Source organism: Microcaecilia unicolor, chromosome 9 (genome assembly GCF_901765095.1).
Source record: "Microcaecilia unicolor chromosome 9, aMicUni1.1, whole genome shotgun sequence".
Lineage (NCBI taxonomy): Eukaryota > Metazoa > Chordata > Amphibia > Gymnophiona > Siphonopidae > Microcaecilia > Microcaecilia unicolor.
In genome coordinates, this window is record NC_044039.1 from 36,172,070 (window position 1) to 36,184,178 (window position 12,109).

The 12,109-nt window shown below is 45.3% G+C and overlaps 1 protein-coding gene across 4 annotated transcripts in view; it reads left to right on the plus strand.

Annotated features, from left to right (window-relative positions):
* The first annotated feature begins 3,156 nt into the window (after window positions 1-3,156).
* Window positions 3,157-12,109, plus strand: part of TBXAS1 (thromboxane A synthase 1) — a 417,384-nt gene continuing 408,431 nt past the window's right edge. For 2 of the 4 annotated variants that reach the window (XM_030213913.1, XM_030213912.1), the window contains exon 1: window positions 3,394-3,755. The gene's annotated coding sequence lies outside the window, so the exon portion shown is untranslated. Of the gene's footprint in view, window positions 3,303-3,389; window positions 3,756-12,109 lie in introns of those variants that run through there. The other 2 variants (XM_030213914.1, XM_030213915.1) reach the window with 2 other exon arrangements.

Sequence of the window (12,109 nt, forward strand, 5' to 3'; positions counted from 1 at the left end):
TACGTCCAGTGTCTTCCCTCTTTCTGCCCCCTCCTTCCAGCATTTTCCCTCTTTCTCCCTCCTTTCATTCAGCATTTCTCCGTCTGACAGCTAGGGTCTGCCCCAGTTTCTCCCCAGCAGCTTCTCTCTCCCCATCTTTCCACTAATCTCTCTCTCTCTCCTCTTCCATCCAGCATCTTCTCTCTGGCTCTCCCATGCTCTCTTCCATGTCCCCTCTTTCGCTCCCCATCTCTCTCTGGCTCTCCCCTGCTCTCTTCCATGTCCCCTCTTTCGCTCCCCATCTCTCTCTGGCTCTCCCCTGCTCTCTTCCATGTCCCCTCTTTCGCGCCCCATCTCTCTCTGGCTGTCCCCTGCTCTCTTCCATGTCCCCTCTTTCGCTCCCCATCTCTCTCTGGCTCTCCTATGCTCCCTCTTTTTCTCCCCATCTCTCTCTGACTCTCTCCTGCTCTTTTGCATGTCCCTGGCTCTCCCCTGCACTTTTCCACTTTCTCTCTCTCTCCTCCAGCGTCCTCATGCATCCTACCTTTCTCTTCCCTCCCCTTCTTGCTCCCATCACTCTCACTCCTTTCTCCACCCCCCTTTTCCTATTCCCTGCCATTGCTTTCCTTCCTCCCTCTTCCCCTTAGATGTGGCACCTTCCACCCCCTTTCCCTTTGGTCTAGCAGCTGGCTGGCATGATGCATCGCTCTCCCCCCCCCCCCCCCCCCCGGACTAGTTCGGTATCGCTTTCCCCCTCCGCTCCTGTCATGTCTTTGAACGTCGAGGATTCCTTCCGGTAGCAGCAGAATCGGCAATGATGTAAGCGCTGCTTTCAGCCTGCCCCAGAAGCCTTCTCTGGACAGCGTCCCTCCTATGCGGGAAACTGTACAGAGAGTGCTTCCGGGGCAGGCTGAAAGCAGCGCTTACATCATTGCCGATTCTGCTGCTACCGGAAGGAATCCTTGACATTCAAAGACGACGTGACAGGACAGGAGCGGAGGGGGAGAGCGATACTGCAGTAGTCGGAGGGGGGGGGGGTGGCGGTAATGATCGCGCGGTCCACGGGAGGGAGGGAGATGTTCAAGGCAGCGGGAGCTGCACCCGGGGTGGTCCAGTCCGGTCCAGTCTGCCCTTGCTGCACTTCTGGCTGGGGAGGCTTAGCCTCCCCAAGCCTCTTATACCGGGCGCCTATGGAGAGGGGTAGACGTACACGCTCCTCTCCGTCCGCTTGGCTTCCCTGCCCTCTCTGTCTGCTTGCGTGTTGCGTCCCGCCCGAAAGGAAATGACGTCAGAGGAAGGCGGGACGCAGATAGAGAGGGCAGGGAAGCCAAGCGGATGGAGAGGAGCGCGTGCCTGCGTGGTTTTTTTTTTTTTTTTAACGAATGGCGCGGCGGCGCCTCGTGTCGTTTGGGGGGGCATTGCCCCCCCTCGCCCACCCCAGTCTACGCCTATGGATCCGGGAAATTATAGACCAGTGAGTCTGATGTCGGTGCTGGGCAAAATAGTAGACACTATTATAAAGAACAAAATTACAGAGCATATTCAAAAGCATGGATTAATGAGACAAAGTCAACATGGATTTAGTGAAGGGAAATCTTGCCTCACCAATCTACTACATTTCTTTGAAGGGGTGAACAAACCTGTGGATAAAGGTGAACCGGTTGATATTGTGCATCTGGATTTTCAAAAGGCGTTTGACAAAGTACCTCATGAAGACTCCAGAGGAAATTGGAGAGTCATGGGATAGGAGGTGGTGTTCTATTGTGGATTAAAAACTGGTTAAAAGATAGAAAATAGAGAGTAGGGTTAAATGGTCAGTATTCTCAATGGAGAAGGGTAGTTAGTGGGGTTCCCCAGGGATTTGTACTGGGACCGCTGCTTTTTAACATATTTATAAATGACCTAGAGATGGGAGTAACTAGTGAGGTAATTAAATTTGCTGATGACACAAAGTTATTCAAAGTCATTAAATTGCGGGAGGATTGTGAAAAATTACAAGAGGACCTTACGAGACTGGGAGACTGGGCGTCTAAATGGCAGATGAGGTTTAATGTGAGCAAGTGCAAATTGATGCATATGGGAAAGAGGAACCTGAATTATAGCTACATCATGCAAGGTTCACAGACCAAGAAAGGGATCTAGGTGTCGTCGTTGATGATACGTTGAAACCTTCTGCTCAGGGTGCTGCTGCGGCAAAGAAAGCAAATAGAATGTTAGGTATTATTAAGAAAGGAATGGAAAACAAAAATGAGGATGTTATAATGCCTTTGTATCGCACCATGGTGCGTCCACACCTCGAATATTGTGTTCAGTTCTGGTCACCGCATCTCAAAAAAGATATAGTTGAATTAGAAAAGGTGCAGAGAAGGGCGACAAAAATGATAAAGGGGATGGGACGACTTCCCTATGATAAGAGCTAGAGCTCTTCAGCTTGGAGAAAAGGCGGCTGAGGGGAGATATGATAGAGGTCTATAAAATAATGAGTGGAGTGGAATGAGTGGATGTGAAGCATCTGTTTACACTTTCCAAAATAATAGGACTAGGGGCATGCAATGAAGCTACAATGTAGTACATTTAAAACAAATCGGAGAAATTTTTTTTCACTCAACATGTAATTAAACTCTGGAATTCTTTGCCAGAGAATGTGGTAAAGGTGGTTAGCTTAGCAGAGTTTTAAATAGGTTTGGACGGCTTCCTAAAGAAAAAGTCCATAGACCATTGTTAATATATGTAAGCCCGCATTGAGCCTGCCATGAGTGGGAAAGCACGGGGTACAAACGTAACAAAAAAAATGGACGGGGAAAATCCACTATTTCTGGGATAAGCAGTACAGAATGTTTTGTACTTTTTGGGATCTTGCCAGGTATTTGTGACCTGTATTGGCCACTGTTGGAAACAGGATGCTGGGCTTGATCGGACCTTTGGTCTTTCCCAGTATGAAATACTTACCTACTTTTATGTACTAGTGGTAAGGCAAATGCGTTATTTTTCTTGAATGAGTTAAAAAAAAAATCAGAGTAGGATTGCGAATGGGTAGATCTGTTAAAGGAATTTGTGGCTTTTAATAGGCTCAAGAAAGAAATCGCTAGCATGCTCGGATCTTTACTGATAACATAACCCGCTGTCATGCATGCCAGAGAAGCGCCGGGAACTGGTATTCCGGGTCCACGTTGCCGTGGTGCAGTTCCACAAGACACACAACCAAGCAAGAGATGCAGGCATCTGTTGCAGCTCTGGCTCAGAAAACCTGCCAAGGTGGTGAATGTCAGCTACTAACCAGAGCTACCGACGACAACTGCCTTGAAGGGATTAGCTCGAATTCCGTAGGTAGTTTTTGTGTTTTGTTGGTGTGTTGTTGTTTTTTCCCTTTAACACTCGATTTTATTTTCTATATTTTTGCTGCTTATTTCTTTTATTTAATAAGATGGATTAAGGGATCAGCACTTCTCAGGGAGACTTACTTTATACATGAACATCCCTGTTTCCCGTTCACACATGTTCCTTTTACAGCCTCAAGGAAAAGACGCAGAGGTTTTTTTAAACTACAGCTCCCACAATTCACGACAGGGTATCTGCCCGCCGCGTCCGTCGTGGGGCTTATGGGGGTTGTAGTTGACTGGACTCTACCTGTTTCTCTTAACCTTGGAACTGCCCCTAGATCCGCATAACTTCGCTCCTTGACGGCCCCTGCGGGTGAGGCTCAAGTCGTTGCAGCTCTCGAAACCTGACACGGCAAGTGAATGAGGAATCGACGAGGGACGGGAAAAGATTTAAAGGTAAGAAGATGGTAAAAAGGGCTCCAGGTCGAGAACTTTTTGAATATCAGTATCGGGGTCCTGTTGGCTCTTTTGACACAGGACAGAAACCTTGAGCCCAGCTCTCCGATTTATTTCCCCGTGGGGAAGGTGTGCCCGGAATACTCGCCACTTGCAGCCAAGAGACGTGATCGGGCTACAGAAGCGCCCTGTGACTAATCCGGGGTACTGGACTAGCTCCTAAGAACAGAGAGTAACTAACTAGCTGTTTAATCACGAAAAAGATATACCTGATTTCTCAGTACAGTAATAATAACATAAAATGATGTCTAAGGAAAAAATTTGAATAGTTCTGAAAAAGTTAAAGTATTATTTCCTTGGCATATTGGGAAGAAATATTTATAGAAAAGCAGATTTCTTGACATTGTAAGGAAAGGAGTGGGGTTGATCCTGAAAACTGAAACAGCAGTTTGGCACCTGTTATGGGCTTTCTGGGTTTCGATCTTGCAGCACAGTACCCAGGGAGGGCATTATGAAATTAAGTGCCCAGCTGGCCCAAGATTTAGGCCATAGCTTTTTGGTTAGGTGGGTCGTATTCTGGATCCTGAAATGATTATGTCAGAATTTCAAGCTTTAGACTCCTGGTCTGGGTTCTACTAGGTACCTGGAACCTCATAGCAGGGGAGTAGCCAGACAGCAGATTTTGGGTGGGCCTAGTCAAGAAGTGGGTGGGCACCAAGTGTTCTCCCCCCCCCCCCCCCCAGAGGGAGGTCTTCAGCTGGCGGAGCTTGGGATCCCCAGTAGGTAGCAATAAATATGTGCTGCTGTTGGGTGGGCCTGAGCCCTGAGTGGATGGGCCCCAGCCCACCCAGGCCCACCTGTGGCTATGCCACTGCCTCATAGTGCTTAGAAAAAGTGCCAGACTCCCTCTGGTTTCACTCAGCCCACAATAGATAAATAAATAACTGGAGGTTATATTTTCAAAGAATAAGTAATTATGTAGTGTGAGCTTGATTTAAAAAGGTAATAAATAGAATTAGCATCATATCTCTGTTGTTTGAATGTCCTAATGCCTGTTAAGGTGTTTTATTTGTATTGTGCTGACATCATCATATCTATGTTATATTAATGTTTTTCCATGCTGCCTGTTATGGTATTATTTGTATTATGGAAATGGGACTTGATATACTGCCTTTTTGAGGTTTTTGCAACTACATTCAAAGCGGTTTGCACAGTGGCGTAGCCAGAATGTAATTTTTGGGTGGGCCAGTGGGTAGGTTGGGTGGGCATGCATTTCTTCTTCCCTTCTCTACCCCCCCCACCCATGAACTTTAAAAGTTAAATACTATACATTTGAACCCCTCCCCACCCCACCCCGACATCCCATCTGAGCCCCCCTGCACGACCCAGTCCCCACCTGCCTACCAGCTCCACGATCGACGAGCAGATGACCCTCGTCTTCCATCCGGCATCGAGTCTTTAAAAAAAAAAAAAAAAGCCCGGAGAAACGCCTCGCGTCTGCTGTGCACTGCTGTAAAGCAAGCAGCAAATCGTCTCGTCGGTCCTTCCTTCACTGTGTCCCGCCCTCTGATGTAACTTCCTATTTCCGCAAGGGCGGGCACAGTGAAGGAAGGACCGACGAGACGATTTGCTGCTTGCTTTACAGCAGTGCACAGCAGACGCGAGGCGTTTCTCCAGGCTTTTTTTTTTTTAAGACTCGATGCCGGATGGAAGACGAGTGTCGTCTGCTTGTTGATCGTGGAGCTGGTAGGCAGGTGGGGACTGCAGCGCCAGCAGAGCACCCCCCTCCCCACCTGCTGACACCCGGGGCTGGGCGGGCCTGGAGGGAAACTGGCTGGGCCTGGGCCCGTCCAGGCCCCCCCGTGGCTACGCCCCTGGGTTTGCATATATTCAGGTACTTATTTTATACCAGGGGCAATGGAGGGTTAAGTGACTTGCCCAGAGTCACAAGGAGCTGCAGTGGGAATTGAACTCAGTTTCCCAGGATCAAAGTCTGCTGCACTACTAAACTACTCCTCCACTACCAACATTCCATGTAGAATCTCAAATAGTAGCAACCACTAGGCTACTCTTCCTTGGGATTCCAGAATCTTGCTATTCTTTGGGGTTCTACATGGAATGTTGCTACTCTTTGAGATTGTGCATGGAATCTTGTTAATGGGACTTGATAATCCGCCTTTCTGAGGTTTTTGCAACTACATTCAAAGCGGTTTGCATATATTCAGGTACTTATTTTGCACCTGGGGCAATGGAGGGTTAAGTGACTTGTCCAGAGTCACAGGAGCTGCAGCGGGAATTGAATGCAGTTCCCCAGGATCAAAGTCCACTGCACTAACCACTAGGCTACTCCTCCACTCCATTTAGCATACTTCTGTAATATGATTATTTTACAGTGCTGTTAAATGTTTATATTTCTGATACTCTATGTTCGTCCTGTTGCTGGAATTCAATTTGCCATCTCCAAGTTTACTTCATTAATTGTATGTATGCTTATATTTGGTCATTTTCCTATTGTTATGATGTTAACAAAAAGGTAAGTTTTATGTCAAGCTGTAAACTGCCTTGAGTGAATCTCTTCATAAAAGCAGTTAATAAATATAGTAGATAAGTAATTTATTACCTATTTAACTTGCCAATCTGAAGATAGGAAAAACTTTATAATCTTGTTTAGTCTCATTGTAGTTCATGCTGAAGACTGGAAAATGATCCCTCATAGAGCATAATAAAAGCAGCACATTTTGTTTTCTGTGGGGAAAAAAAGGACACACAGTGATGTGACATTTTGAACAGTAGGATTCTGAAATGGAACATCCGTGCAACTTTTACTGGATTTTCCAATTCTGTCATTCTCAAAATTGCTAATGTATGCAGAGGCAACGGAACACTTTTTTGGTTGAGGGGGTCAGACTAACTTTTACTCCTCACCCCAAGCTCCTTAGTGGCTGATGCTGTGTGGGACAAAACGTTGGCTGGGCCCCTCTGTGATATATGTATAGGACTAGATTATATGGTGCCTGAAAAATTGGCACCAAAAATAATTACGCCTTGGTGTATTCTATAAACTGCGCCTCGATTTAGGCACAGTTTATAGAATATTCCTAGCCAGTTTATAGAATACGCCATTGGTCATGCCTACACCGAACGCTAGGTGCATCCATTTATGACAAGTAAAACTTGGTGAATACCGGCACCTCAGTTAGGTGTGGAGCAGGTGTATCCTGTAACCATGCACGTAGATTTTCAGAAAGCCCACGACCCGCCCATTCCATGCCCATGGCTGTACCCCCTTTTGGCAGTGCACATTAGAATTTACACACCACTTTACAGAATATGCCTAGCAAGCTGTGTGCGTAAATTCTAATTAATGCCAATTAGTATCAATAATTGCTTGCTAAGTGGCAATTATTGGCACTGATTTGCTTGTTAAGTAATTAAATTGCATGCACAAATCCAGAATCTAACTAGATTTGTGCATGCAATTTCAGTCATGCTGTACAGAATCTAGGGGATAAGGCAGCGGTTTCCAAACTAGGGGTCACAAAATCCTAATTTGAGGTCGTAATGAGCAAAAAAAAAAAATCCTTAGAGAGTGGCATCATCAGGCTGCACAAGCTGATAGGGTGCTATAATTCAGTCTGCTCAGGCTCAGTGGGAGCCAGGCCTGCAACAGAAACATTTGTCAAGGCTACAAGTTTACTGGGAAACAGGTTTGGGGGCACAAACAGAGCTATTGCCCTGGGACTGCGTGCTAAAGGGTCCCCAAGCTGAAGAAGATACAGCCTGCTGGTAAGCTTCGGGCCCCCTCCCAAGCTTCAGCTCTGGGTCCCAGCATGTTTAATTGGCCTGAGATTTTGGCAAGCACTGGTATAGTCAGTAAAAGATCCTCCTATCGCCTGGTCTCACTTGTCTGTAGCTGATGTTGAAACTGTTCTTCCCCCTCTTGGTTTCCAAATAAAAGTAATTCCTATAAGACTACCTCTGAAATCATAGAAGGGTCCCATGGGCTGGCTTTGTGGCTCAGGCCAGCACTGGAGCACAGCAAACTCGTGGTCAAATCTGCTAGTTGATGGCCAGCAGGATTCGATCATGCACTTGATCCTGGGGAGGGAACCAGGAGAGCTGTCACTTAGGGTTGGGTTTGGAAGAGAGGGGCTGCTGGCAAGGGCACTTCTGCCACCTGACTATACAGGTTGGGGTGGAGGGATTAAACAGGGAGAAAAAAAGATATCTCAACCTTTGTACACTAGAACTGGAATATATCTATATCTATATGTATATCTCCTATATAATAATTTGCACCTCCGTCTGGCTGCCTGGGTTCGTAACATCTTTAAGAGGCTGACATCAGCCAGCCTCCAGGGTTAAAGGAAAGGAGAGGGGAAGCAGGTTTCGGTTTCTGAAGTTGAACAAGGAGGGGAAGATAACAGGTTTAACAGAGCTGTTCAGATAATAGAGATACTGAGAGCAAAACTTTGATGGTGTCAGCATGGTCCGTTCCTGCTGTCAGCTACTGTATGAGGCACACACACACACTCTCTCTCTCACACACTCGCTCTCTCACACACACACACACACACACACACACTCGCTCTCTCACACACACACTCTCACACACTCTCTCTCACACACACACACACTCTCACACACACACTCTGTCTCACACACACACTCTCTCACTCTCTCTCTCTCTCTCACACACACACACACTCACACACAGTCTCTCTCTCACACACACACTCTTTCTCTCTCTGTCTCACACACTCCCTTAAAAACATAATCGCCATTACATGATAACCTTGCTAGCGCCCGTTTCATTTGTTTGAGAAATGGGACTTTTTTACTAGTATATATATATTAGAATAAATGTGATTGGAGCGGGAGATTCAATAATAGTGCTTTTAATTCTAAATTTAGGATTAGCTACAAATCCCAAGTAAAGAAAGCAGAATTAGTACTTAATGCACACTATCACCTTCAGCTACTGATTCTGCTGAGCCACTTTAATTGCTTTACAGTCATTTGCTTATAGTGCAAGTGGAAACACGTTCCTTGTTACTGGAAAAGAAATGTCTGTGTGCTGCGGATTCATGAGGCACTGGAGGGCAAATGATATCTTTTTTTAAATTACCAAGCATAAGAGTTATACTGGGTGATTATATTTAACTCTGTACACCAGAACCAAGTCAAGTACTGTGATAGGAAATATGTTAGGCAGTGGTTTTGTTTGATCGATATTGGGATGGGAAGAGGATATTTGCTGGGAATGTATGGAAGAGATTGTTTGTTGGGATACATTAAAGGGTTAATTTAAGAATCCAGCAAGATGACAAAATGAAAGTTCTGGATCCTCCAGATAAGTGCCCAGCCAAGAGATTTTAGGGGTAGAAGTTCAGTCTATTCCCTGTTAATATTGACACTACAATTGCTAAATTATTTGCTTTAGATGTTTTATAAAAGATACACTTTCTGTACTTTTGCTTACCATGTACTTGCCTCTTTGCTGATGAATAATAATAATAACAAAACCGTGGACGGTGAAACGCAACTACAAGGCTGTCAAGATACAGTGGTGGAAATAAGTATTTGATCCCTTGCTGATTTTGTAAGTTTGCCCACTGACAAAGACATGAGCAGCCCATAATTGAAGGGTAGGTTATTGGTAACAGTGAGAGATAGCACATCACAAATTAAATCCGGAAAATCACATTGTGGAAAGTATATGAATTTATTTGCATTCTGCAGAGGGAAATAAGTATTTAATCCCTCTGGCAAACAAGACCTAATACTTGGTGGCAAAACCCTTGTTGGCAAGCACAGCGGTCAGACGTCTTCTGTAGTTGATGATGAGGTTTGCACACATGTCAGGAGGAATTTTGGTCCACTCCTCTTTGCAGATCATCTCTAAATCATTAAGAGTTCTGGGCTGTCGCTTGGCAACTCGCAGCTTCAGCTCCCTCCATAAGTTTTCAATGGGATTAAGGTCTGGTGACTGGCTAGGCCACTCCATGACCCTAATGTGCTTCTTCCTGAGCCACTCCTTTGTTGCCTTGGCTGTATGTTTTGGGTCATTGTCGTGCTGGAAGACCCAGCCACGACCCATTTTTAAGGCCCTGGCGGAGGGAAGGAGGTTGTCACTCAGAATTGTACGGTACATGGCCCCATCCATTCTCCCATTGATGCGGTGAAGTAGTCCTGTGCCCTTAGCAGAGAAACACCCCCAAAACATAACATTTCCACCTCCATGCTTGACAGTGGGGACGGTGTTCTTTGGGTCATAGGCAGCATTTCTCTTCCTCCAAACACGGCGAGTTGAGTTCATGCCAAAGAGCTCAATTTTTGTCTCATCTGACCACAGCACCTTCTCCCAATCACTCTCGGCATCATCCAGGTGTTCACTGGCAAACTTCAGACGGGCCGTCACATGTGCCTTCCGGAGCAGGGGGACCTTGCGGGCACTGCAGGATTGCAATCCGTTATGTCGTAATGTGTTACCAATGGTTTTCGTGGTGACAGTGGTCCCAGCTGCCTTGAGATCATTGACAAGTTCCCCCCTTGTAGTTGTAGGCTGATTTCTAACCTTCCTCATGATCAAGGATACCCCACGAGGTGAGATTTTGCGTGGAGCCCCAGATCTTTGTCGATTGACAGTCATTTTGTACTTCTTCCATTTTCTTACTATGGCACCAACAGTTGTCTCCTTCTCGCCCAGCGTCTTACTGATGGTTTTGTAGCCCATTCCAGCCTTGTGCAGGTGTATGATCTTGTCCCTGACATCCTTAGACAGCTCCTTGCTCTTGGCCATTTTGTAGAGGTTAGAGTCTGACTGATTCACTGAGTCTGTGGACAGGTGTCTTTCATACAGGTGACCATTGCCGACAGCTGTCTGTCATGCAGGTAACGAGTTGATTTGGAGCATCTACCTGGTCTGTAGGGGCCAGATCTCTTACTGGTTGGTGGGGGATCAAATACTTATTTCCATCTGCAGAATGCAAATAAATTCATATACTTTCCACAATGTGATTTTCCGGATTTAATTTGTGATGTGCTATCTCTCACTGTTACCAATAACCTACCCTTCAATTATGGGCTGCTCATGTCTTTGTCAGTGGGCAAACTTACAAAATCAGCAAGGGATCAAATACTTATTTCCACCACTGTAAGTACATCTTAGAACCTTTAAGATACTACTAAGTAAGGTTCAAGCTTGAAATTTCACATTTAGGAGGTTTTTAGCCTATGATGAATGAAAGGTGGCTCCCTAAAGTTGCTAGAATTATCAACAAAGGAGTGCTCGTAAGCATTTGGGGCTTTTCCTCTTTCAAACATAAAAGACACAACACATCACGTATCGAGTATTTGGATATCTTTTATACTTCAACGAAAACAAAACAAAAAATACCATGTTTGACTCTGCAAAATCTTCCCTCTAGCAGTTTCCCCCCCGATTTACCCCTTTTCATGTGAAATTCACCTACCCTGCCTTTGCTCCTGCTGTCTGTCGTTCTTTCTAGTCTTCCCTGTTTCTCTCACATTAGTTTTTCCCAGGATTTGTGGTTCTCTTCCCTTTATCCCAGTTTGTCTTGTCTCGGGGGATCCATTTTCTTAAGTGTTTTACTCTTTCCCTGGCAATAAAGTCCTGTTTCACATTCAGCTTATTATTCTTTTCTTCGATTAAAAGATAGGTTTAGCCTCATATGGTGTACAGCGCTGCGTATGCCTTGTAGCGCTATAGAAATGATAAGTAGTAGTAGTAATATGTTTTTGCTACTAGCTCACCTACTTATTTTGCCAAGTTCCTGTCCATCTCTTTTCATGCTGATGTACAGTACATTACCTTGGGTAAAGCATTCTTGGAAACGCTCGGTAACAATTGAGTTGCTACAGGTTGCAGGCTATGTAACTTTAATTAAAGCAAATGTGCAATGGTATGTTAGCAGTTTTCTATCAGTTTCCATAAGCTCTGTCACTTGGGGAGATATTTTGTTTCCATAAAGTAGCTCGCTCTGTATCATGCTGGAATCAGATCTGATGTGCTCTCCCTCAGTTCTGTGGCAGTATTTCATAATTCCTTATGGTGGAAAAAAAAGTTGCTTATTTATTTTTCGCACACAAAAAAAGGTTGGCATACTTTTGAGTGTGTAGTTTCTGCTGCGGGATAGGCACAGCGAGAGGGCAGGGATGGGCACAACAAGAGAAGAAACTTTCAAGTGTTGCCAACTAACCCAACACATAAGGAACAATTACTTTAAATGTTACTTTTCCCCAGCAGAGATGCATGGGGGGAGGGGGGATTTAGCATCGCTGACTTTAAAGTGTTTTTTCTTCTTCTTCCCCTCCCCCACTTCCACAAATGG